Raw genomic sequence first — 26,736 nt, 5'->3', positions numbered from 1 at the left:
TTGCTTTCCTGGTGACATGGGAAATTCAGGACTTTCTTGTGTGGGAGAACTAGGTTCTAAGGATGCCATGTACCCTGTGTTGCTGATGCTTATGTTCTTGTGCTTGCCTTTCGCCATATGGATCTCCTTAGTTCTACCTGCCCTGTCTCTGACTGGAGCCTGTCTTTCCTATTATCTTGGTTGTTTCAGAGCTGTGTGGGTTGGTGTTACTACTAGGGTTAGAGCTGGGGCCCAAGATCTGCTCAGTGCTTGGGCCTAGACTGGAAGGAACCAGTGTTCTGTGCCAGGAGTTAATTCCTGGGTCCTATTGGGTCCCAGTTACTCCCTGTTTGGGGCCGGTGTTGCTGTCTCCTTACCTAAGATGCTGCCTGGGTTAGAACTCCTGGGAGGCCCACTTCCTCTGGGTTCTGTGAGATTGGGTGCAGAGCAGCTGCCTGTGATCTGCTCAGTGCTTGGGCCCAGACCAGAAGCTCTCCCCTAACTTTGATTTCCAATAACTATCACACTTCTCTCAGCTTCTGGAGATCAATTCCTTAGATTCCACTTGTGAGTGGGACCATGGAGTCCTTGTTTCTCTGGGCTTGTCCTACGTACCTTTACATGACTATCTCTAGGTACACTGTGTTCTTGCAAATGACATGTTTTAGTTCTTTGAAGGATGAATGGTAGTCTATTAGATGGTTGTCATACAGTATTTATCGTCTTTAGCCTTTAATCCATTGATGGACTGGTTCTTTTTGATGTCTTCATCATACTGAGTCACTTCCTCAGAATGTATACTCAGAAGTGGAATAGCAAGTCAGATGGAAGTTCTGTGTCTGGATATGTTAGGGAAACTCCAAACAGTTTAGCACAATAACAGCATTCGTTTACATTTCACCAGCAGTGTGTGGGTGTCCCCTTCTTACTGACAGTCATGATGAAGTTCTACAGAAATAGTCCACTTAGCATGTGTTACACTGAGTCCCTGTCTGTCTGTGCACAGGTTACTCTGAGTGTCTGTCTGTCTGTGCACAGGTTACTCTGAGTGTCTGTCTGTCTGTGCACAGGTTACACTGATCCCCTGTCTGTGCACAGGTGTGTATATTCTCTCTTTCTCTCTCTCTCAGCTCACCTTGCTTTCACTTTGTCACTGTTGCCTTTCAGGGCACAGATTGTTCACTGTAGTGTGACATAATCCCAAATTCAGATATATATTTTTTCCCATGCTTTAAGAGTTATATCCAAAATATCTTTGTCCAAGCAATTGCTTCCTCTGTATTTTCTTCTAGCAGTTTCAAAGTTTAGGATCTCACATTTAGATTCCTGATTCATTTGGAGATTTTTTTTGTGTGTGTGTATTTCCAGAGAGACTGAGAGCTAACTGTCACCTGTTCATAGATACCCGCTGTCCACCATCTCCCCGTCCTCCATGTCTCCCTTCCCCCAGTCCCCGTCCTCCATGTCTCCATTCCCCTGGTCCTCCTTCCCCAGGTCCTCCTTCTCCCAACCATTTATTGATGCCATTTCCTTTCTCCAGGGTATTTACTTGCTGCTTTGTCAAAAATCTCTGGCTTATATATGTTTATGTATATATTACTGTGTATCTCTGTTGCCGTTTTCTGCTTTACCACACTGGTTATGCTGCTCTACTTTGTAGCATATTTTTAAATTTCCAGAGTCTTGAATTTCTACCTTTCTTTCTGTTGTAAATTTATTGTTTTATTTTAGTGTAATCAAGAACTACTTAAATTTTATTTTCATTTATTTTGTGACCTAGTAAATGAACCCTCCTTACAGTATTTTATAGTTATTTAAGATCAATAGTATATAACATTATTAGAAGAACTATTCTCTATATGTCTTATAGGTCCAACTGGTTTATATAAACAGAATACTGAAGTACAAAAGAAAACATCAGAATGCAGAAAGACAAGTAACAAGAGAAAAAAAGATGAACTAGAAAGAGAATGTCAGGTCAGTAAGAATGAGCTGTCATCTGTTAACAGTCAAATGAAAGCTTTGAAATCATTCCAAAGAATGAAAGCTGCCAGGACTGGAACATAGGGAAAGCTGTCCCGGAATGGACAGGGTGCAGAACTTAGTGGCCATTAGAATGTAATGAAGGACACTACACTCAGGTGTCCAGAAAATGTAAGTAGAACACAGAGTCAGGGAGAATATAACAGCTAGAAAGGGCATTGAAAGGGGATGAAGTTGATCCTTGTGTGTTACATAAACTCTTGCAGATAGTTGGACAGGTATCTGTTTATCCCAGATAAGGCGCTACCAGCAGAACAAAGAAACTATTCCACCGATTCTAGCTTGGTGAACTAATGAGTTTACTGAAGTTACTTTTAGTGGTTTGGGTAACTCAAAGACCGCTGAGTCACTGAACAGTCCACTCCAGAATAGGTGAACACTCAGAAGCTGCATCCATCTAGTGGTCTGCCCAAATTACAATCAGCCCCAAACCTGCAGTCTCCTCCGCCAGAGACAGTCTCCTACCCCCAGCAAATCGCTTAAAGTGGCCTTGTATATCTGGTCATTTTTGTGAGTTTCCTGGGCCTTGTACATTCCCCTAGTTTCTTGAGTCTTATGAGACTCCTTCATCCCTCCAGAAGGGAATTTTCCAACTTTGAGAAAATGACTACATAGCATTGTGTTTTCTGGACCAGTAACACATGTATAGAAAAGTAGACATACATTTACATAGTTATTGGGGGAAATCCATATTTTATGCAAATGGATGATGAAAGAGTTTTAAGAAAAAGGAGTATCTACATGTGTAATTCTTGGTAGCATGAGACTACCAAAAGCGAGCAAGGAGGAGTGTACTGAGATGAGAGAGGACAAAGGGTTGGATCTGGATGAGAGCAGATAATGACATCTGCTGTGTATGTTGCTGTGGGTAGAAATGTTAGCACACACATTAGCTTCCCTGTACTTGTGAAGAAGTTAGAAATCAGAAATCAATAAAAAATTATTTTAATTTTCATCTTACCAGAACTGGAGAAGGTTGTCGTTAACCTTTCCTGTAACAATGTTACAAATATATGTGAAAGATTACATAACAGTCACTACATAACATATCATAGACCGATAAGCTGTGTAAAATCTTCCTAGAAACAATATTGTCCTTTGTCACCAGGGCTCAGCTTACATCCAGGGACCATTCACAGGTAAGAGCAATTCTAAGTCCCCTTCAGTGGCCTAACATTTTTATCCTGAGAGAAATAAAAAGGAACGCTATAGCTGACGCTGGTCTGCACCCTTGCCCATATGGTACTTGGTGACAGAGCTTGGGGCTGCAGTAACTGACTAGGGTGCTCTGGTCCCTTCTAGTCCAGCACAAACACACTGCCAGTAAGAAGGAAGTTGTAAAAAGCATTCTCTTTGATTTGCAACAGACAATGCTGGGAATACTCCACACCTTTTGCTGGAAAGGATCCAAACAATCCAGGAGCCATTTCATAATCAGCCTAGCAATCAGTCTGTTAGCAATGCAGGATGATCCTCAAAGTACAACTAAAGCTTGTGAGAGAGCAGTAGACACAATTGACAGGCCTTCCTATGGAAAAGTGCCTGAGGACAGCTGACTCCTCTGTGACCGCGTCAGGATGGACATCACAGACCTGTCTGTGGTTCCCAGAGGCACTCTTCAGGAACACAATCATGGGGTGGATTCTCATTTCAACTAACCAAGCTCTGTCTATGTTTAAGAAATTTCCTAAACATTCTCCATTAGCATTATTTCTTCTAATTTAATCTCTGCCATAGACAGGCCCCTCAAAACCTGTTTGTCTTAGTTTATATTTTTATTATTTTCTGTTTCCAGGATGAACTGTGGCTTTCTGTACTGTGGCAAAATCAGATCTCTCTCTCTCTCTCTCTCTCTCTCTCTCTCTCTCTCTCTCTCTCTCTCTCTCTTTCTCTCTTTCTGATTCAGGTAAACCTATCCTGCTCAATAGAGGAATCTTTGCTGATACTTTGTAGATGAAGCCCCACTTGGTAAAAGCATAGGCTTCCTGTATGAAATTCCTTATCTTGAACAGTGTGTTGTTTCTTTTCTTCTTCTTCTTCTCCTTCTCCTTCTTCCTCCTCTTCCTCTTCCTCCTCTTCCTCTTTCTCTTCCTCCTCTTCCTTTTCCCACCCTCCTCCTCTCCTACCTCTTCTTTCTCTTCCTTTTCCTCCTATTTCTTCTTCTTCCTTCCTTTCTCTTATTCCTCCTCCTCTTCCTTTTCCTCCTCTTCCTCCTTCTTCCTCTTTCTCCTCTTCCCACTCTCCTCTTCTTCCTCCTCCTCCTCCTCTTCCTCCTCTTCTATTTTTGGACTAATCTGTTAGTTAATTCATGCCCCAATTCAAGGACTTAGCAATTATTGTTGATAAATATGATACAGAGACATAATTTTGAAGTTGAATAAGCAAGGGGATAAAATGTTTTATTTTGAAAACCTGACTATAGTTCTTCTTTCCATCCCCAAAGTTCAATCCACATACCTCAAAGCTTTGTTGTGAATGAATTTTCCTGTAGTTTTGTGGTGTGATAAGACAACAGTCTTGCTAAAGCTGGTGTTTTAAAGGACCTGATACTAACAAGTCTTGGTGAAAATATGTAGAAACCACAACCCTACTGGAAAGGATGTAGCTGGGGAAAAGCACATGAGGCCTCAGCCATATACAAAGAACCAGTTCAAGGCAGCTAAAGAAAGCTAGAAGCAGGAGAGATGGTGCTCCCCATATAAGAGCACACCAATGCCAGTCATACTGGAAAACATTTAGAACACTATACAGACTGAAAAGACTACAGCATTTTCTATATTTATAAATACAGTGGCTATAAGACCTAGTTATTATACTTTGTGGTGTGTGTGTTTGCATACATGTGTGTATGCGTATCCATGTGTCCGTGTGTGTCCGTGTGTGTGTGTGTGTCTGTGTGTGTGTGGTATGCACATATGCATACGTGTATGTGGGTGCATGTGAATAGACCAGAGGTCACTGCTGAGAGACCTTCCCATACTGCTTTCTACATTGATTTTTGAGACACTCTCTTATTGGACATAGAACTTATCATTTAAGATAGACTGGCAGGCCATTGTACCCCTGGAGTTTTCCTGTCTCCTTCTTCCAAGTGCCATATTACCACCACAGTGCCCCTCTTTTACATGAGTGCTAGGATATGAAGTTAGGGACTCATAAAGCAAGTACTTTACTCAATGAGTACTTTACTCATTAGTACATCCAGCAACTATGCTTTGGAGTATATATATCACAGAAAAAATAAAGATATGCTTATCCCCAAATGCTTCTGAAAGATGACCATTATTCATAACACCAAAAGTGAAAATAGTGTCAATCTCCATTAGCTGATGAATGGGTGAAGAAGATGTGCTACATCAATTTAGTGGACCACTGATGCAGTGAAACACAGTAACATCAATACAGGGGAACACTGCTATATTGATACAGAGGAACGTTACAGCATTGATACAGAGGAATATTCCAGCATTGATACAGTGAAACATTGTGACATCAATACAGAGGAACACTGTGGTATGGATGCAGTAGAACACTGCTACATCAATACAGTAGAACACTGTGGCACTGATACAGAAAAACATTATGAAATTGATACAGTGGAGCACCATGGTGCTGTGAAGAGGAGTAGCACAGTGATTCTTGTTACATCATTGACTAACCTTGAAGTTATAGTAAGTGGAGGAAGCTACTCAGAAAAGAATAAATAATGCATGATTCTGTGTACATGAATTGTTTAGAATTAGTGAATTAATTCAGGCAGCGGGTACATTAGTGCATTTTTACTATCTAGAGAGTAGGGAGAATAATATGTAGATTTCTTTTCAGAGGTGATAAAATTGTTGTAAATGCCATCATTGTTGTTTTACATTGTGAGCATACTACATTGTGAATATAGTATAGCCACCAAAATACACAATCTCAATGAAAGCACCTCTCCCTGGTCACAGGCAGTACTCAGGCTACAAAGTATTCCAGTAAAACCACTGTTTTTTTTCCCTGGGACTTCTCCCTCTTAAAATTTCTCCTACATCCTAGCTTGATGAGAGAAAGAAAGGAAGAAAGAAAAAACAAATAAACAAACAAAGGAACTCTAAGTCTGGTCACTATGATGGTGGGAACTGAGAAGCCAATGGATCTTTAACATGTTGACATTTTGAGAGATCTTGAGATCATTGCTTACATCCTCCCAGAGAGCATCATGTTTCTTCATCTTTTCTGCTTCCTGGTTCATAATGAGAGCAGTGTGAAGTACCTTGCTATGATATCCTTGCCTATGATCCAAACAAATGAAATCCACAGACTAGAACCTGAACTTCCAGAAATGTGAGTCAGAATGAACTTCCCTTTACTTCTTAAGAAGACTGTTGAGTCTTTCTTTATAGTGTGGCAAAGCTGATTAATCCATCTGGGCAGGGTTTTATTGTTGCTCTGGGCTTCACACTCAGAGATCAACCTGCCCACTCATTTCCCCATGCACCATGTTCCTAGTCCTGTCTGTGGGTGACTCCATAGAAGACAAGTTTAGGGGAAAACTACTTTACCACTGCTGATTCTTCAGATTTAGGACCTAGAAAAACCTTCAGAGCATTGAGTGAAGGGTCCTATCACTTTGACCAGAGGAATTGTAATGCTTACAAACGTGAAGGCTGCTTCACACTCAGGTTCATCAACCTGATCACATACCCTGAAGTTGTTTATGAGCAATTCCATAGCTACAAAACCCAGAGTTTAATCACTCCTTGCTTCAGTTTTGTCATCCTGAGACGTGATCAATGAATCTAGTTTATTGACTTGTAAGATATAAGTAGGCAAACATATATTCTATCTCAATAAGACCAACACTTACTAATATTGGTCTATCTACAGGAAATCTGAGCATTTATAGACAACCATACTACAGGGAAAATGAACATTACTGTGTCACTTAGGAACAGCCCTGTCTCTTTCTGATATCTTTCTCTTTTTCTCATTTCCTCTTTTATTTATATAGTCATTGGTATATATTAATTGTATAAAACACTAAATTCTAGTACAACCTTTCATGCTTAGATACATAGATAAATAGATGGCACTATATTATGTTTACTCTCCTATCTGCAACAATTATTCTTCTTGGTCCCCAATAGGTCTCCCTTCTACAAATTCTCTCTTTCTGCCCCCCCCCCCCTCCTCCTAAGAGTGTGTGTTATATCCTGAGTCTATTTTACTTCATATGGTGACTTCTAGTCACATCTTTCTGAAACAGACATGACTTTATTATTCTTTTTACTATTCTTAGTATCTAAATAGGATGTATGTATGTATGTATGTATGTATGCATGCATGTATGTATTTCTTTATCTACTCATCTATTGACAGATACTCAAGATGATTTTATTACTTTGCTGTCATGAATGGTGCTATGGTAAACATGAGTAACTGGATGTTGTCGGTTGACCATGATTCTTTTGTATATATAATATTCAAGTAGTATAGCTGGATCCTATGGTAATTCCAATTTTAGGTTTTGAAGTGACCCACATCCTAATTTTCATCCCCTCCAATATTATACAAGTGCTCCTTCTTGCCAGACTCTTCCTAGAATGCACTGTTTTTGTTTCCTTGAAAGGAATAATTCTGAGTAGGGTAGGATGTAATTTTGATTTAATGTGCACTTATATATTTCACACAGATGGCTTTGGTAGATAGAGGCATTTGAAGACTTTAAAATTTCATAAATCAGACCTTCATCTCTCAGCATTATCTTCTAAGTTCACACAACTGATTAAGCTCTGAACACTCAATGTTTTTTCCAACTCATGTTGGAAAACTTTTCTTATTGGATATTTTGTCTTTTGATGTAGAAGTTTTGATATCTAATATATTTTAGATATTAATTTCTTATCACATTATTAACTGGTAAAGATTCCCTCTTGTCCTGTTGCTGTCTCTTTCCTCAGTAATTATTTCTTTTGTTGCTCAGAATTTTTGTTTCCTGTATTTTTTAGTTCCTTTATTAGCTCTGAACAGTTGTATTCCTGTGTATGAATCTTGCTTTTCCTTTCCCAGTGCTCACAGAATTCAGAATAGGGGCTCAGAGTCCCTGGGACCTGAATTTACAGATGTTTATGAGCTGCCATGTGGGAGCAGGTAATCAAATCCTGGTCCTCTAGAAGGGAAGCCACCACTCTTAATCACTGAGCCATCCCTCGAGCCTCTGGGAACTTCAGTTTTCTAGAATGATGAGAGGTTTTTTTATTTCAATGATTTAAATATATGTACAACTCTTCAGAAAATCCATCCAGTGCTGAGCTTTTCTGCATCGAGAGACTCCAAATTGCTGTTTCATGCTCATTGCTTACAATCGATCTATTTATAAACTTGTCTATATCTTCTTGTTGAACTTCAGTAAGCCATGTGTGTACGCGTGTTGGAAAAATGTGGGTTCTACATCTGCCCTGCCATGGGGCTAGGGCCCCTGGGAGAGGCTGCATTCAGCCCATGCTGGCACACAGCAGGCATCAATCGGGGTTTGGGAAGTTTCGGGACCCTGCTCTGGGAGTGGGGAGCACAGTTGGAGGTCCCAGGGGGCAGCCATAGTTGGTTCCTCCAGTTCTCAGGCTCTTGGGCGCCCAGGCACCACTGGGAAGAGGGGACGAAGAGAATAAAGTGGGGGCCCACAAGCCGGACTGGCCCACGGCCAAAGGGAAGAGGGGGAGGAGAGTCCTTGGTTTGTCACAGTGGTCAGCTTGCTTGGGTTGGTAGTCACCGTGGCTGGCAAAGGCAGAGAGGTCTGTGGGACATTAGATTGTAGGTGAAGACCTTCTCTATTGCTCCCCACTGTGGATCCCGATGAAAGAGAAACAGCCTATGGTTTTAAGGCTTTTATTGTCATGACAGAGGGTAGGTGAGTAAAACTGTACCCCAGTTTCTTAGGGCGGGCCTAAGGCTAAATACCTATTGAAGGCAGGAGGGTCTGGGAAGGAAAAATTAATTGGCTAAGTCCTTCTGGCCTTTAGGTGCCTCATTAATATGGAGATCTGTCTTGAGGCTGTGATCATGCCTTCTACCTGTAGAGGGGCAAGTAGGGGTGTTGCACTTATGTGACTGAAATACACAAATCTATGGAGAGCTGCTGCCTCGAATCAGGAGTCTGGAGTCTGAGGGAATGGCAAAATGCCTGTCCTCCCTTAGGGTCACCTGGGTCCCACCTGGAGCCCCTCAGGATTACCTGGGCTCTCCCTGGGTTTCTAGCCTGTGCTCGACCAGAAACCAGGCTGCCTTTCACGGTGTGTGTGTGTGTGTATGTTTATCCCTTTCTTCTAGATTTTCCAATGTATTGGACTGTAAGTGTTGAGGACTTTGGGACTTGGGTTGGATTTAGAAGATAATGCTGAGAGACGAAGGTCTGACTTGTGAAGTCAGAGTCTCCAAAGGACTCTGTCTAGCAAAGCCATTTGTATGATACTCTGCATTAAAATTTTGCAGTGTCTGGTCAGCTGGAGCTGAAGAACTAGTTGTAATTAAGAGGAGACCAACATCATTGAAGATCGTAAGTTTTGGAGTTTTTACTTAGGGTCAGCACACATAAATTATGGTTTAAGATGGCGACAATGATACACCTCATGCTTGCAGCCAAACTTAGTAATAAAATATAAGAATTATGCAGCTGGTACTGGTTTTGAAGGCATAAAGGGGACATGAAAAACAGCTTGAGACTTGGTACTAGGAGAGACCATGGGTGAAGGTACAGACTCAGTTGCAGTGGAAGGGCACGGCTGAAAGGATCATGGAGAGAAATTGAGGCTCAGTGCCATGTATCGGGATCAGAGTACCTGAAGCTAGCCCAAGAAAGGCTATTGGAGAAATTGAAGTGCAGTTGCAGCAGGAGCCCCAAACAATTCGGAGATGCCAATAGCACGGGATAAGCACCTAGAACAGCAGAAGCTGCGAAGTGGAGCAATCTGAGCCTAGAAGCAAGACAGGATGCAGCACTCCTCAGAGAAGCACTCTTCTGTACCAGTTCCTGATTTCCGGCTCCTGACCTGCTTGCATCCCTGACACAGCTCCCTTCAGTGAAGGACTGTGACATTGACCTGTAAGCGAAATAAACCTTTCCTTCCTGTGTTGCATATGGTCATGGTGTTTTATTGCAGCAATAGAAAGTCTAAGACAGTAAGCTTTTAAAACATTCCCTAATGATAGTCTGAGCTTCAGTAATATCTGTTTAATGCATTCTCTTCCTTTTTAATTGTACTGAGCCTTCTCTTTTCTTTGGCTAGTTTAGCAAAGAGCTTGTTAAACTTGTTTATGCTTTCAAAGCACCAACTCTTTGTTTACTGATCCCTGCGTTCTTCTTTTGCTTTCCGTTGCATTAATTTCAGCTCTGACCTCTATTATCTCTTTATTTTTCTAGCTTTGGAACTACTTTATGAAGTTTAACAGATAACTACAGCAGCAGTGGCAGAATGTATTCAGTTCCTCCCACTGAATTTTGTTCATAATAAGTTATAAAGCAAGTTTTGATAATGTGAGCATACTTAGATAACCTATGTCCTTTTAAATTTTTAATTGGTTATTTTATTTATCTTTAATTTCTTTCTTTATTTCTTCCCTGACCAAATTATCATTGAGTAGAGAGTTGTTCAGCTTCCATGTGTATGTGGGCTTTCTGTTGTTTTTGCTGTTATTGAAGACCAGCCTTAAGCCATGGTGTTCTGATATATGGGATTGTTTCAATCTTCTTGTATCTGTTGAGGCTTGTTTTGTGACCAATTATATGCTCTATTTTGGAGAAGACACTATGAAGTACTGAGAGGAAGTTATAGTCTTTCATTTTAGGATGAAATGTTGTATAGATATCTGTTAAATCCATTTGGTTCATAACTTCTGTTTGTTTCACTGTGTCTCTGTTTAGTTTCTGTTTTCATGATCTATCCATTGGTGAAAGTGGGTTGCTGATGTCTCCCACTATTATTGTGTGAGGTGGAATGTGCACTTTGTACTTTAGCAAAGTTTCTTTTATGAATGTGGGTGCCTTAGCATTTGGAGCATAGATGTTCAGAATTGAGAATTCATCTTGGTAGATTTTTCCTTTGATGAGTATGAAATGTTCTTCCTCATCTTTTTTGACAAATTTTGGTTGAAAGTCAACTTTATTGGACACTAAAATGGGTACTCGAACTTGTTTCTTGGGACCATTTGCTTGGAATTTTTTTCCAGCCTTTTACTCTGAGGTAGTATCTGTCTCTGTCACTGAGGTGCGTTTCCTGTATGCAGCAAAATGTTGGTTCCTGTTTAAATATCCAGTCTGTTAGTCTATGTCTTTTTATTGGAGATTAGAGTCCATTGATGTTAAGAGACATTAAGGACCAGTGATTGCTGCTTCCTGTTATTTTTGTTGTTAAAAGTGGAATTAAGTTTGTGGCTATTATCTTTTGGGTTTGTTGAAAGAAGATTTAATTTCTTGTTTTTTTTGGAGGGAGTAGTTTCCCTCTGTATGTTGGAGTTTTCCATCTATTATCCTTTGTAGGGCTGGATTTGTGGAAAGATATTGTTTAAATTTGGTTTTGTCATGGAGTATCTTGGTTTCACAATCCATGGTAATTCAGAGTTTTACTGAGTATAGTAGCCTGGCCTGACATTTGTGTTCCCTTAGAGTCTGTATGACATCTGCTCAGGATCTTCTGGCTTTTATAGTCTCTGATGGGAAGTCTGGTGTAATTCTGATATGTCTGACTTTATATGTTACTTGACCTTTCTCCCTTACTGCTTCTAATATTCTTTCTCTGTTTTGTGCATTTGGTGTTTTGACTCTTATGTGACAGGAGGAATTTATTTTCTGGCCCAATCTATTGAAAGTCTTGTCGGCTTCTTATATGTTTATGGTCATCCCTTTCTTTAGGTTAGGGAACTTTTCTTCTATAATTTTGTTGAAGATGTTTACTGGCCCTTTGAGTTGGAAATTTTTATTCTCTTCTATGACTATTATCCTTAGGTTTGATCTTTTCATTGTGTCCTGGATATCCTGGATATTTTGGGTTAGGAGCTTTTTGCATTTTGCATTATTTTGCTGGTTGCCAGTCAACATTTTCTGTGGTATCTTTAGCACCAGAGATTCTCTCACCTATCTCTTGTATTCTGTTGGTGATGCTTGCATCTATGACTCTTGATCTTTTTCCTAGGTTTTCTATCTCCAGAGTTGTCTCCGTTTGTAATTTCTTTATTGTTTCTATTTCCATTTTTATATACTGAATGGTTTTGTTTAATTCCTTCATCTGTTTGATTGTGTTTTCCTGAATTCCTTTAAGGGAGTTATTTATGTCCTTCTTAAAGTACTCTATCATCATCATGAGGTGTGTTTTTAAATCAGAGTCTTGCTTTTCAGGTGTGTTGGGTTGTCCAGGTCTTACTGCCGTGGGAGAACTGGGTTCTAATGAAGCCAAGTAGCCTTGGTTTCTGTTGCTTATATTATTGTGCTTACCTCTTGCCATCTGGTTATCTCCTGGGAGACCTGCTGTGGCACAGGGTCAGCCCCCAGGTGCATATGGAAACCGTAATCAAGTTCTTATGTTCTAATGATGGAATAAAACTGGAAATCAACAGTAAGAAAAAACTACAGAAAATACAGAAACACATAGGTATTAAATAAAACATTTTTGAACAATTAGTATATTGCCAAATCATTCAAGAGGGAAATTTAAAAATTCCTACAATCAAATAAAAATTGATACAGAACATATTAGACTCTGGAGGATACAATGATAGTTGTTCTAAGAGGGATGTTTAGAGCTATTAATACCTACATTGAATAATCAGTGATATCTCATATAAATAACCTAATGATACATGTCAATGTTCTCCCTTTATTTCTTACATGTGTTTGACTGTGATACTCAGTATAGTAATAATGAAAACAGAAAGAGATTGTGTCTTGACAACTCAGATAACTTATTATGTGAGAGAAAAACAATAACTTTTCTGCTTCCTTTTCATATAAAGCATTAGAAAGCTGCCACTCAGATGAAACTTTTTGTTTCCATTCTTCTTCTCCTTACTATAATGTCAGTTCAAAACGGAAGTAATTTTCTCACACTCTTTAAACAACAGAAAAGTCCAAGTCAGCTAGCTTTAGGAGGCTTAGGAAATAGCTGTGGCAAGATATAGTATCATGAAGAGGCAAATAAACAAAGGAAAGCAAACAAAAAAACAAACAATAAACCAAAAAGAAAACAACAACAAATGTTCTCCAGATTGTTTGTTATCATTTCAACTAGAATTAGAAGTATGTTTCTCTTTGCATTGAGTAATTAATACAGAAATTGACAGAATTAATGAATTTTTTCATAAAGAAAAGTACCTAATGTAAGTTTTGTAGTTGTTTGGTATCTGAGGTGTTCCTTAAAGTCAATTCAGTTGTCTGAAATGAGGTAATTGGGTGTGTCACACAGAAGAATACAATTGTCAGGAGTGTAACAAAGTTCAAAGTTTAAAGTAACATCATTGCTATTAGAAAAGTGCACATGTGCATTACAGAAGAGTCAGCAGATGACAGTGGTTAAAAAGCCATCAATTATGGGACCAGTGGTAGGATGGGAAGCCAGCCTTTTCTCACAAATTCACACCTAAAAAGGCTAACCTGGTTATGAAATCTGAAGTTGATTTATGTGAAATGCTACTGAAATAATAAGGCAGCAGTGGTAAGAGGAGAGCTATAAATTCCAGATCTCAGGGTCAGCCACACACAGGCTCTTCTCCTTCCTGCCCACTTCTGCCTTCAGAAACACAAGTGTTTCCAGTTACTATTGATGAACAGAATGAACTATGTTTGAGGAGAACAATGCTATGTTATATATCATGTGTATATGATATTTTGCCTGATTGCAATTTTCTCGATCTGCCAAAGAAAAGTTACATGCCTGCTTCACTTATTTTGTTATTTATCTAAGTAGTTTATTTTCAGTTAAACATATGTATCTTCCGAAGCATGTAGGAATTGTGTCTGGCAACTACAGAAAATTAAAGACAACATTCAGAGGGTGACATCTAGCTGCCTGCAAGCTACAGAAAATTTTATCTTGGAATTCATTTGAAACCTTTCCACCCAAACCTAGCACAGCTGGTGAGGAACGAAAGTTAAAAAGATTCTCTATTTGCTGTTTTCAAAGTCTTATAGACTCTGACGTCATACCTTCTAGTTAGGAGAAGTACGTTGAAGAATTTATTTGTCAGAATCTCATAATAGAGGTATGTCATTTTCTTTAAGGAATATTCATTACAGAGTAATGCTTTATTTAGTGAAGTCATTCTAACCTTTGTGCTGACTTTATGCTGTTCTAAGACTTTAAGGTCACACTAAGCCACCATGTATTTGCTTGCTGAAGCCACTACTAAATTCACACTTGAGCTGTACAGGCAGCTCAGAGAATCAAATGACAACATCTTCTATTCCCCGACCAGTGTGAAGACAGCACTACCAATGTTCCAGTTTGAAGCCAAAGGAAACACTAAACAACAAATTAAGAAGGTAGGTAAAGCTTCATTGTGTTGACCAATTTGAACTTGTCTCTCTAGCAGTCAGTAAGTGTTCAGGTAAATGACAATAAAGCTTGATGCCTGTGATGAAGGACAAGGAGCTCAGTAGACATTGTCTTGACTGTGAACATGAAACTATGGGAAGGACACACCCTTCCCAAACATGGTCCAGGTGATTCTGAAATCTTTTGGGTGCTAGGCTAGAATAATTCCATTCAATTGTCCAACAACAAGAAATTATGTTAAACTTTAGAGATTACTGATGCAAGCAATGGGTTGTCTCAGATCTGAGGGATGTGAAGTGAGGTATTCCTCACGCACTGACTGGATGGGCATCCAGTTATTTGAGTGGTGATAGAGCAGCTTTATGGTGTTTCTTACAAACTCTTGTACAAATATTTGGAATATATATTTTTCCAAAAATTTTTTAAAGTTTTGGCTTTATTTTTCAGGAGTTTGCTCTGTTTTTGTTTTCTTGGATTTAGACAGAACTTGAAGTGAACTTTTCTTATTACACTGAATGTCCCTCCCAGGATCTTGAATTCAATGAAAGCACAAAGGAGACAAGAGAAAAACCTGCAGCATCTCATGCGAGTACAGGGTACCTCATGCCTAGAAGGGCTGCAGATCTTTTACAACATTATAGATATGGTGAACATTCTACATTTTGAAAAATCAATTTGTAGGGGAAGTTCCAAACAAAAGAGATTTGGATGTGAAGTCGTGTCACACTTCTTTCTCAGAGGAGGCACTAGAAATTATGGGATGGTCTCCATAAATATGAAGCGAGCTAAGAGGATGTATGGAGAGCTTGGCAGAAGGTAATCAGTGGCAATACTACAGGAGATTTGCTTACATATGGTTTATTTAGTGGTAAGTTTATGAATCTAAAGCCTCCACCCAGACCTATTTTCCTATCGTATCAATTTCTCTAAGTTGCTGGCAGTTCTGGAAAACTAAGAGTCAATGTAGAAAATGTAATGTGTTAGTAATTTAATTTAACTATAAATGATGCCACTAAAGTAAAAAATAAAACATATCATATGTTTTATTTTTATAATTTTACATGAATAGTGATAACTAAAAAAATTTGTCTGGACTTCACAGAACTTCAGAGTTATCTCTTCAACGGAAGCTGATATGTTTTGTGTCTCAACAATATCATCTGTGCTGTCCTAGGTCTCCCTTAATATGTGTTTGACATGTTGATGTTTGCAGAATACAAGTAAACCTATCCAGATGATGAAACAAAGAAACAAATTTAACTTTATCTTTCTAGAGGATGTGCAGGCCAAGATTGTGGAAATAACATACAAAGGCAAAGAGCTAAGTATGTTCATCTGCTGCCAGTGGACATTTATGGTCTGAAGAAGGTACGGCTTGTGTCTCCTTTTCTTTCTTCTATTACCGGATTTCTTCCTAATGTATAAAATTCAATTAAGACACTAAGGAAAATAATTAAACATGACTATAATGAAAAATATAAAAGGTGATAATGTGTCTCATCCTGTAATATAAGCATTTTACACACAGCCTGAATCACACTGCATGCTTGCCTAGTCAGGAATTAAGCTGAGTAATGAATATTAAATATCAACATAATGCCACTAATATGGAACAAGATGAACTTGGTTGAAAAAATACATAGCAGTGTAGAAAGTGTTTATAAATATTTTGAATAAAAAAAGAAAAACTTGGGGCACTCTATGATAGTTATAAAATATAATACTATGTACAGGAAAATATAAAGAAACATCTATTAAAAATAAGATGGTTGGGAGCATAAACAATAATGTACACAGTTTATTTTGTACAAAATGATGATTCTATTTTTTCCATATTGGAAATGAAAGCTAACCTTAAATTATCTAAATAAATAATATCTAAACCAAGATATCAGTACTTATTTATTGCTAAAGATTTCACTTTAATTCACCGTTCATGCAAGTTACAGTCTTTCAGTTAATCATGGCCATCTCTTTTCTTCTCCTTTTGTAGCTTGAAGAACAACTCACTGCTGACAAGATACTAGAGTGGACGAACCCAGAGAACATGCACATGGTCGACGTGTGTTTATCTTTGCCTCTGTTCAAAGTGCAAGAGAAGTATGATCACCCATGTCCATTGGAACACATGGGGATGGTCGATGCCTTCAATCCACAGAAGGCTGACTTCTCAGGCATGAGCAGCACTCAAGGTCTCGTGGTGTCTAATGTTTTACACAAGTCCTTTTTGGAGGCAAATGAAAGGGGACAGAAGCTGCTGTTGCCTCAAGAGTGAAATCCCACTTATTATCTGCACCAATGCCCAAAGATTTCTCTTGTAATCACACTTTCCTATTCATCATGAACACCAACAGCATCCTCTTCTTGGCCAGAATGTCTTCCCCCTAAGTGCAGTGGCTCTGCCATGTGTCTAGAAAAGTTGACAAAGTTGCTACAGCTAAATAAAGCATGAAAGCAACAGTCTCTCTTGCTTCATTTTCTTTCCCATCTCAGAGTTCTTGCTAAAAGTGCATTGGTTGGATCAGGAAAACTCTATTATCTCAATTTTTCTTTCTTTTCTTCTTTTTTTCTATACATCCATTCAAACCTGGTTTCTCTGTATAGACAATCTGAGGGGAAAATGTTCAACAAAAAGATGAGGAGATGTTTTAATATAGATTCTTCTAATCTAGCATGTGTCTGTGACCTGTGTTGAGTTAGCTAGAGAAAATAATATCTTCTTTTTAAACTGATTAATATGAACATGTACATTTCTTGAGAAGATATCTGAACACTTCATAAGCTTATAAATGTTGTGATTTTACAGAATACATTTTCAAAAAAATAATGATCTTTTTATCTTATTCATGATTTTATCGTCCTTTAAACTGTAAGATGTCAATCATTCAGGAGGAATATGGAGAGAACGTTAAAAGCAATTTACCTATACTAAATCTGAGATTGTTTGCAGTATATTTCTAAACATGTATTTTTTTTTATTTTTAAGAGCAAAAAAATTTTGTGGATATATGGCTTATCTATTATAGAACCAGAGAATCAATTCAATCCTTTTGCATACAACAAAAGTTCTCTACCACTTAGCCAAGACTCCAGCCCAAACAAAAATTTAAATACTACAATGTGAAAGAAAAATTTTATCAGAGATGAACAGATTAGAAGTATATTATGGTTAATATAATTTCTTATGTCAGCAGCTTTGTTGAGAGATCCCTAGAGATCTGTGTTATTCAGGGTAACAATCATTAGAAAGCTGCCTTCATGTAGATATTAAATGAACACACCTTAAATTAATTAGTCCACTTTCTTCTCACTAACTGATGTGGCTAGCATATGGTCTCTAACACCACGGAATTTTCAACACTTTTATCATTCTGTTTCCTTCACCACAGAACACATAACAGCTCAGATTAAGAGTCTAGGTAATTCCATGACAAAATTTAACATCAGGACCTTAAGAGAGCTCTTTGTAAACAAAGATATAAGGGGTTGACTCTCTAACAGTTAAAATAGAGCTATCCAAATGTCAAATCCAATCTCTGGTTGAGTAAGAATCACTGGAAAGTTTGAACCCAAAATAGTATAAGAGAAAACAAATCATTTTCATTCTTATCAGTAGAAGACAAGGTAGATAAAAGAGTCAGTCCATCTACAGAGTGTGACATGGTTTGTGTTTTTACAAAGAACAGAAAATAATCAGTACACATGTGTATAAATAGAAGCTATCTCTGGAGGGAGATGTAAGAAACTGCATCACCACAGCAGAGCAGAGAGAAATGGGGAATCTGAGATGTCTGCCTGACCTTCAGGGCTGTGTGGGAATGAGAAAGTTCTCACAGAGCTTTGAACAAAAGACAGCTCAGCAACTCTGTTGGTCTACTTTGAATGCAGGCTGACAGAGCAGGAAGAACCTGCTGGCCTTCTCTAACCCTTCAGCTCATCTTTTAACCATCCCTCTGATCTTCTAAACTTTAAAGACAAACGCCCCTTCTCTCAGCTCACACTCACTGACTTGCAGAAAACTGTTAGGCTTGTCTAAAACTATACAGATATAAAGAGTCTGACCCCCAGATGGTCCCGAGTCAAGAAAAATTTGACTTTCAAAAACAGTAGAAATCAACTTCCTGTTCATTGTGCTAAAAACTCCCATGTGTACCAGAGATGTGCAGAGCCCAGGACACATTTGCTTAGAAGAGAATAAAATCTCCCTTACTTGCTTAGTCTCAGGAAGAGTCACACCTATAAGGCACAACTTGATAAGCATCAAAAAATTCTTTTATTTTGATTTTGAGATTATAAATATTTGTAGCTATTTAAATCAAGCATATTTAATATTAGAGATTTTTATTTTAGTAATCTTTGTATTAGCAAATATAGCTAAAATCAGAATGCATTTATGAAATTGGTTTTATCTGTTCATAAATAGTGCTATGCCCTCAAGGGATTTCAGTTGAGAGATGCTGGTACTAGGAAGTTATGGGTGAGGAAAATCCAGTTTCACTGGGGATACATTCAACTGTTCTGTGATGGACCATAAAGAGCATCTTCCATGATTTAGTTTTAAAACTGAGAACAAACACAGGTCATCTCTAAAGAATCACTGACCTCAAGACCAGACCAAAGCTATCAATCCCTGAAATTCAAATTCTCTAAAACTGTAAAATTGATGTGATGTTGTTAACATAAAATAACATTTTTTTAAGAGAGGGTTGATTATAAACAAGTTGTGGTGTAGCTTAGAATTTATGTATAAACTCTGCCTTTGAAGACTTCATTTGGAAAGGGTTGTATGTACAGTAACTCTAGGTGGACACATGTATTTTTTTTATAGAAGCTTTTGGTATCACATGAGAAATATTAAAATGCAAACAAACAAATATGTCTTCAAATAGGTGCCTTCTGTGGGTTGAAGATGGCAGTTACTGAACAAAGAAAAGTCTTACCCATGTTATTATCATCTCAGCAATAGTCAAGGTTTCTAATGCTTCTGTTACCAAGCAACTTTTCAAACTGTAATTTGTCGGTGAGTATACCTGCCTAGCCAGAGGATGTTGCAAGATGACTGAGCACAGCTTACAACTTAGCTCTTCTCTCTTAAGCCAATAAATGCATCTGTTTGTAGTTTGCTCACCAGACACATGACTTTGAGTAATGTGAAAACCCCTATTCTAGAAAGTATTTATAATGCATCCCCAGTTTATGCTCTCTCACACCTTCACCTCTAACTGAACTCATTACAGTATCTTTGAGATCAGCAAGCTCATTGATGTTAATCTTCTTACCTGTCTTTTTCTCTTAGCAAATTGGCATGCTTCAAGGCAAGAACCGTCCTGGATCCATATTGCAGTCTATGCTGTGAGTTCTTAAGAGATATATATTGAATGTAATTAAGCTAGATCCATAGGATCTGGATATCTACAGAAGCAGAAAAATGCATTTGGACCTGTGTCTGTAAACTATGTCTTTAAACATCTTGCTCCACCATTGCAAAAATTGTCATCCTGTAGGGGAGAACTGTTAAAATTCCTGGATTGTGCACAGCATACTCCCAGGTAGTGAGACTAATACAACTAACTGGGAGATAAAATGTTTGACTATTGAATACCTGTTAGTTAAATATATTCCAGATCCACTCTAGAATCACTGAATTGATCTGAGAGTAGACTTCTCTAAACCTCTGTGGTATTAGACCCATGGGTCAGGCTTCAGTTCTGTAGGATGTAGGCAGATATCCTGACCCAAAGGAAAAGATAATAACATGGTCCACTTGCCGAGTTCCAGTGCTGAAGACCTTTGTGTCCTGTCAAAAATACATCAAAGCTGAGACAAAACATCTGAGCATACCTGCCATGCAAGAGCCTAAACCAGTGGGAAAAATCCCTCACATAATAGGGTTTTCACATGCACACACAGGTCATTTGCTAAAAGTTCATAATTTGGTGACAGTTTTAGGAGGTGTTTGGTTAGGAACTGCTGCCAGAATGGAGGAACTGGCCATATAGTATTGAAGGGTGTATCCTGTGCTCACTCTGTTTTCTGACCATTACTAGGTAAACAGCTTTCTACTTCCTCTGCCATGACATTTCTACCTTGTCACAGCTTAAAATGGACCAAGGACCTCAAGCCAAGATGAGCCTTTCCTTCTTCTCAGTGGAATCCATCAGATATTTCATCTCAGTCATAGAAGACTGAGTGACACACAGAAAGGAAACGCCAGGGGTTCTGACCTGAGGGCTACAAAGGCCAGGTTTATGGCACACTGGCTAAAGATGAGTAACCTGAACATGGACGGGAGCTGTGGTGACTGTAAAGTTTTTCTGCTGTTGACCTCTCTTGGCTTCTGGGTCTCACTTGATAAGGAATTGCAACAGTGGCTGTCTGTTTGGTTTTGCACATTTGGCTTCCTTGTCCCTCTGGTTTTTTGATTTGTGCAAATTGCATGGTGCTTTCCTGTGGTAATGGCTGCCATCCTATGAAGGGAGGTCTACATTTTGAGCCACCTTTGTGTGATTAACTGAAAGCTGAGGGAGGGTCTTTGGTCAATTGTTCACATGTGTTTAATGTATGTAATAAATTATTCTCCATTGGTGAAATGAGTCAATTCAAGCCAGATTAGAGTTTATCAAGGCAAGTTTATTGAGATGCTGCTACACTAGTTCAAAGGAATGAAGCCAGTGAATTCACCATGGGGAAGAAGACAATTGCAGAGAGAAAAAGGGAGAAAGTTTTTGTACAGAGGAAGAGATAAAATGCAGAGCAGGGAGGGAGAGAGGAGGGGGACCAAAGTGTCTGATATGGGAAGGAGCTTTTTGGGGGAGGGGCACAACAGCTCCTGGAATTCAGTGTTTAGTTGTAATCTTAAGAAATGTTTATAATGGCTACAAAGTTGAAGTTATAATTTCTTACGTTTGTACAGAATTTACTTTTGATACAGATTTAAGGTTTTCATTGGTATAAATTTCTTCTATTGATACAAAAAGTTAAGAATACAAAGCTTAGACCCAGTCTTCTATAACTGCTATTACACACTATTTTTAGATGATTAAGCTATATGAGTTAAGTGCCAGAGAGCAAACTCATGCTTCTGAGTTAATAATAAAAGACTGTTTTTGAGATATTTCAATTAGAAATAGCTGAGAGCAGTTATAGGGCAATAGTAGTTCAGATATACTTTACATAGATACATGGTTTTCAAAAACATCAGAAATTCACATATGTGACATTTAATGTTATTTAATCATTTGATGTTGAGACATATCTGCTCCTGACAGCACACCCTTCTTGGTTCAAAGAAGATATTAAGCACCTTCACTGCCAGGCAAGGTTGTTCATCATGGAAAAGGTAGCCACTGGGCAGAAATTGCCCATTTCCTTTGCAGAACAATGCTATTCATGAAAGGGAACAAGATGCAAGATAGTGGACAGCTTAGTTCTGATGAGAAAGAATAAGCTAGTACTTCATTGTATTTTCTGTTTTACTTAAGGTCTATCAGATGTTCAGGGCCAGAAAGCTGAAGACAGTTGCTCTAACCTTATGAGAAATATTGGACTCTCCAGGTAGACAGTTGTTTCTACAATTTGTTTTAGTTTTGGAAGCTATGCTAGTGCCTCTTAAATTTTTCAGGTAATATTTAAATTGCTCTCAGATTTCTCATGGAGTTGAAGACTGGTAGTCATCTCACAGCCAACCCAAGTTGCTCATATTGAGAGGATAGTTTTCAGATTGTTTAGAAGCTAAAACCAGGGCATACCTCAGGTGTAAAATTGTAAGTCTTGAAAGTTAGGATAGGTCCTTCCAGTCTAGGCTAAAGGACTGAGCAGATCCTGGGAGGTTGCTCTGCACCCAATTTCTCAAAACACAGAGAAGCAGGCCTCCCAGGAGCTCTACCTCGGCATATCTTAGGTAAGGAGACAGCAACACTGGCCCCAAACAGGGAGTAACTGGAACCCACTGGGACCCAGGAATTCACTCCTGGCCCAGAACACTGGTTCCTTCCAGTCTGGGACCGAGCACTGAGCAGATCTTGGGCCCCAGCTCTAACCCCAGTAGTAACACCCACCCCACACATTTCTGAAACAACCAAGATAATAGGAAAGACAGGCTCCAGTAAGAGACAGGACAGGTAGCACTAAGGTTAACCAGATGGCTAATGGCAAGCAAAAGAACATAAACATCAGCAACACAGGGTACTTGGAATAATTAAAACCTAGTTCTCTCACACTAGAAAGTCCTGAATTCCCAATATCAACAGGAAAGCAAGATTCAGATTTAAAATCACTTCTAATGATGATGATAGAGGACTTTAAGAAGGACATAAATAACATTCTCAAAGAATTTGAGGAGAACACAGGTAAACAGGTAGAAGCCCTTAAAGAGGAAACACAAAAATCCCTTAAAGTATTACAAGAGAACACAAACAAACAGGTGAAAGAATTGAACAAATCCATCCAGGACATAAAATGGAAGTAGAAATAATAAAGAAATCACAAAGGGAGACTACCCTGGAGATAGAAAACCCAGGAAAAAAATCAGGAGTCATAGATGCAAGCATCACCAACAGAATACAAGAGATAGAAGAGAGAATCTCAGGTGCAGAAGATATTATAGAAAACATTGACACAGCTGTCGAAGAAAACGCAAAATGCTAAAAGTTCTTAACAGAAAACATCCAGGAAATCCAGGACACAATGAGAAGACCAAACCTAGGGACAATAGGTATAGATGAGAGTGAAGTTTCCCAACTTAAAGGGCCAATAAATATCTTCAACAAAACTATAGACGAAAACTTCCCTAACCTAAAGAATGAGAAGCCCATAAACATACAAGAAGCCTACAGAACGCCAAATAGACTAGACCAGAAAAGAAATTCCTTCTGTCACATAATAATAAAAACACCAAATGCACAAAACAAAGAAAGAATATTAAAAGCATTAAGGGAGAAAGGCCAAGTAGCATATGAAGGCATACCTATCAGAATTACACCAGACTTCTCACCAGAGATTATAAAAGCCAGAAGATCATGGACTGACATCATACAGACCCTAAGAGAACACAAACGGCAGCCCAGGCTACTATACCCAACAAAACTCTCAATTACCATAGATGGAGAAAACAAGATATTCCATGACAAAACCAAATTTACACAATATCTTTCCACAAATCTGGCATTACAAAGGATATTAGCAGAAAAACTTCAATGCAAGGAGGGAAATTATACCCTAGACAGAGCAAGAAAGTAATCCTCTCCCAACAAATCCAAAAGGAGATAGCCACACAAAGATAATTCCACCTATAATAACAAAAATAACAGGAATCAAAAATCACTGCTCCTTAATATCTCTTAACATCAATGGACTCAATTCCCTAATAAAAAGACATAGGCTAACAAACTGGATACATAAACAGGACCCAGCATTTCACTGCATACAGGAAACCCACCTCAGTGACAAAGACAGACACTACCTTAGAGTAAAAGACTGGAAAGCAATTTTTCAAACAAATGGTCCTAAGAAACAAGCTGGAGTAGCCATTCTAAAACTCCAGCCCTAGAACTCAAAGGGAGGATCTCATGGCTCCCCTGTATAGGTAGTTAAAGGTGGCCTTGTCAGGCATCAGTGGAAGTGGAAGGCCTTGGTACCCAATAGTGTGGATTCCCTAATGTTGGCGAATTTGAGAGCAGAGAGGTGGGAATGGGAGGATGGTGGGAGCACACACTCATAGAAATTCCCAGAATTATGTGGATTAGATATGATAGAGTCGGGCCAGCAGAAAACTAGATTCCAGAATTCAAACAAAAAAGTATCATGATATTAAAATTTATTTTGAGAATTATATATTGCAGAATATACAGCCTTGATGTATCTACTCATCAAGCAAGCTGAGCAGACCTGCTTGAACCTCTGATGTCCTGGAATCTCAGCTGGATGCAGTGAAGATACAGAGGTCAGAGGCTTATCAATTTACTCTTTCCCTGCCCCTCCTCTAATATCTCAATACCCATAATCAGCTTGAAGAAATTAATGAAGAGTCGCCACCCCTATTCCCTGGGCTTGGGGACTGTGGTGGTTAATATTGGGCTGTCTTTTTAGGGAAATGTAGTGGTTTTCTTGGAACAGGGAAGGATAGCTAGGATTTATTGCATAGTCATTATGTATTGGTAGAAATCTGTATAATTGTTATTAAGCTGAAGTTATAATTTCTTAAATGATACAAAATTTACTTTGATTTCAAATTTAAGGTTTTCATTGGTATGAGTTTCTTATTGATATAAAAGTGAGATTAATATTGTTACTTTCATAGGCATAGTGCCTATATAACACATTTAGGAATACAAGGCTTAAGCCCAGTCCTTTTTTAACTTTTTTAACTGATTTGAAATGGTTAGCCTATGAGTTAAGGACCTATAGCAAATTCATGGCTCTGAGTTTATTGTTAGGGTGTTTTCTATATTTTATTTAGAAATAGCTGAGAGGAGTTAACAGACAACAGTCCAGATTGCCTTACATGGGTAGTTGATTTTCAAAATGTCAGAAGTCCACAGAATTGATGTTACAAACATTTCTGTATTAAGGTTCATTTTGATTAAAGACCTATCTGCTCCTGACAGGTTGCTGTCCTGGATTTTAAGAAGAAATTGAGTGTCTTCGGAGTTACTCTAGTTGTGGCGAGACAGCTACTTGGTAAAAATTGCCTCTTTTCATCTACAGACAAATTGCAGTCCTAAAAAGGACACACTGGTGGAATAGTAGACTGATTATATCTGCCAAGACAGAGTAATCAGCCCTTAATAATTCTGCATCATTAGGTCTGTCAGATGATCCTGGGCCAGAAGGCTGAAGATTGGATGCTTCAATGGTTTTATAGTATAGGGACTGTCCAGGTGTTCTTCAGTCTCTATAAATTGGCTAAGTTTTAGAAGCTATGCTTTGTGCTTCCCATAATTTCAGTTAATTCAGTCATTCTGGATTTCTGACAGGGTTAAATACTTATATTCTCATAGCCAATCCCAGCTATTTACTTTGAGAGAAAAGATTTGAGAGGATGGTTTTCAGCTGACATTCATTCTAAAGCCAAGAAAAAAGCCAGGTTCAGAACTAAGTCTTTTAGTTAGGAGAGATGACAGAGGTTCTGCTGAGTCACCAAAATGATGGACTGGGTATTAGATCTTTCTTGTACCTTACTGATACAAATTGGTATAGTTATGCTCTAATTGTCTTTTGAGAGATAAGTTTTATCTTAACAGGAAGGGTGATACGTAGGAGAAGCAATGGTGGAAGGAGTATCGAGAAGAAGAGGACGAGTAAGGAGAGGAGAAGGAGCTAGGAAAAGAGCGAGGGGAGGGAGGGGAACATGGAGACTGTCTGTGCCAGTCAAAGAGAGTTGGTATATCTAGACTGGGTATTGGATTACACTTCTGATTGTATGGGCATCTTGTTATTGAGCACTACCAAACTTATAAAGCCTTTGATTAACATTATTTAGAAAATAAATAAAATAAATAAATAAATTTTAAAAAAGGTGGAGGACAGCAGAATGGAGGAGTGAAGGGAGCAAAAGGTTGGTCAGTGGCTTTCAGTTGTGTAAGGATCAAGAAGCTGTGTGTAGTAGTACACAGTACACTCACTACAGAAATTCATGTGGTGAACCTTCTCAAAATACAGAAGAAACAATTTTGAAACCTTTTATGATGACTATTGTAGGATATTGATATATTAAAATTGATCTGAATATTATATACTGTTCACATGCCTCAAAGATTTTGTGGCACTTCACTAATGCAAACAACTTTTATGTTTTTATGCCTCGATAAAATTATTAGATTATCAGTCAATCAATTAGTAATGATCTAGTTGAAGCAATATGCAAGATTGACATAAAAATTGTAAGGGCTGTGTAACAGCCATTAGGATGTTAAGCTGGCATAAAAGGCAGCCAGTGATGAGCAGAGGGAGAATGTGAAGACACAAACCCATGTGTGTGAGGACAGTGGAAACTGATGTAGCAGCTACAGAAATGTGTATTTTCTCAAATACTTAAATACTCACCATATGGTCTAGCAACTCCACTTCTGCAAACCCACAAAGGTTTAAAAAGAAGAAGCTTAAAAACATAGCTATATGCCAGTCTTCACAGATGTATTATATATATTTGATGAACAAATGGGCCAGCTGCAGTTTCTACACACCTGGAACGAAGTAT

The 26,736-nt window shown here is 38.5% G+C and overlaps 1 pseudogene; it reads left to right on the top strand.

Annotated features, from left to right (window-relative positions):
* Positions 1 to 14,365: 14,365 nt before the first annotated feature.
* On the top strand, positions 14,366 to 16,928 carry LOC114627740 (annotated as a pseudogene).
* The last annotated feature ends 9,808 nt before the right edge of the window (positions 16,929 to 26,736 follow it).

Source organism: Grammomys surdaster, unplaced genomic scaffold, assembly GCF_004785775.1.
Source record: "Grammomys surdaster isolate TR1022 unplaced genomic scaffold, NIH_TR_1.0 257, whole genome shotgun sequence".
Taxonomy (NCBI): Eukaryota; Metazoa; Chordata; class Mammalia; order Rodentia; family Muridae; genus Grammomys; species Grammomys surdaster.
The sequence above is the reverse complement of the archived record's forward strand: the minus strand, read 5'-3'. Positions and strand labels throughout refer to the sequence as shown.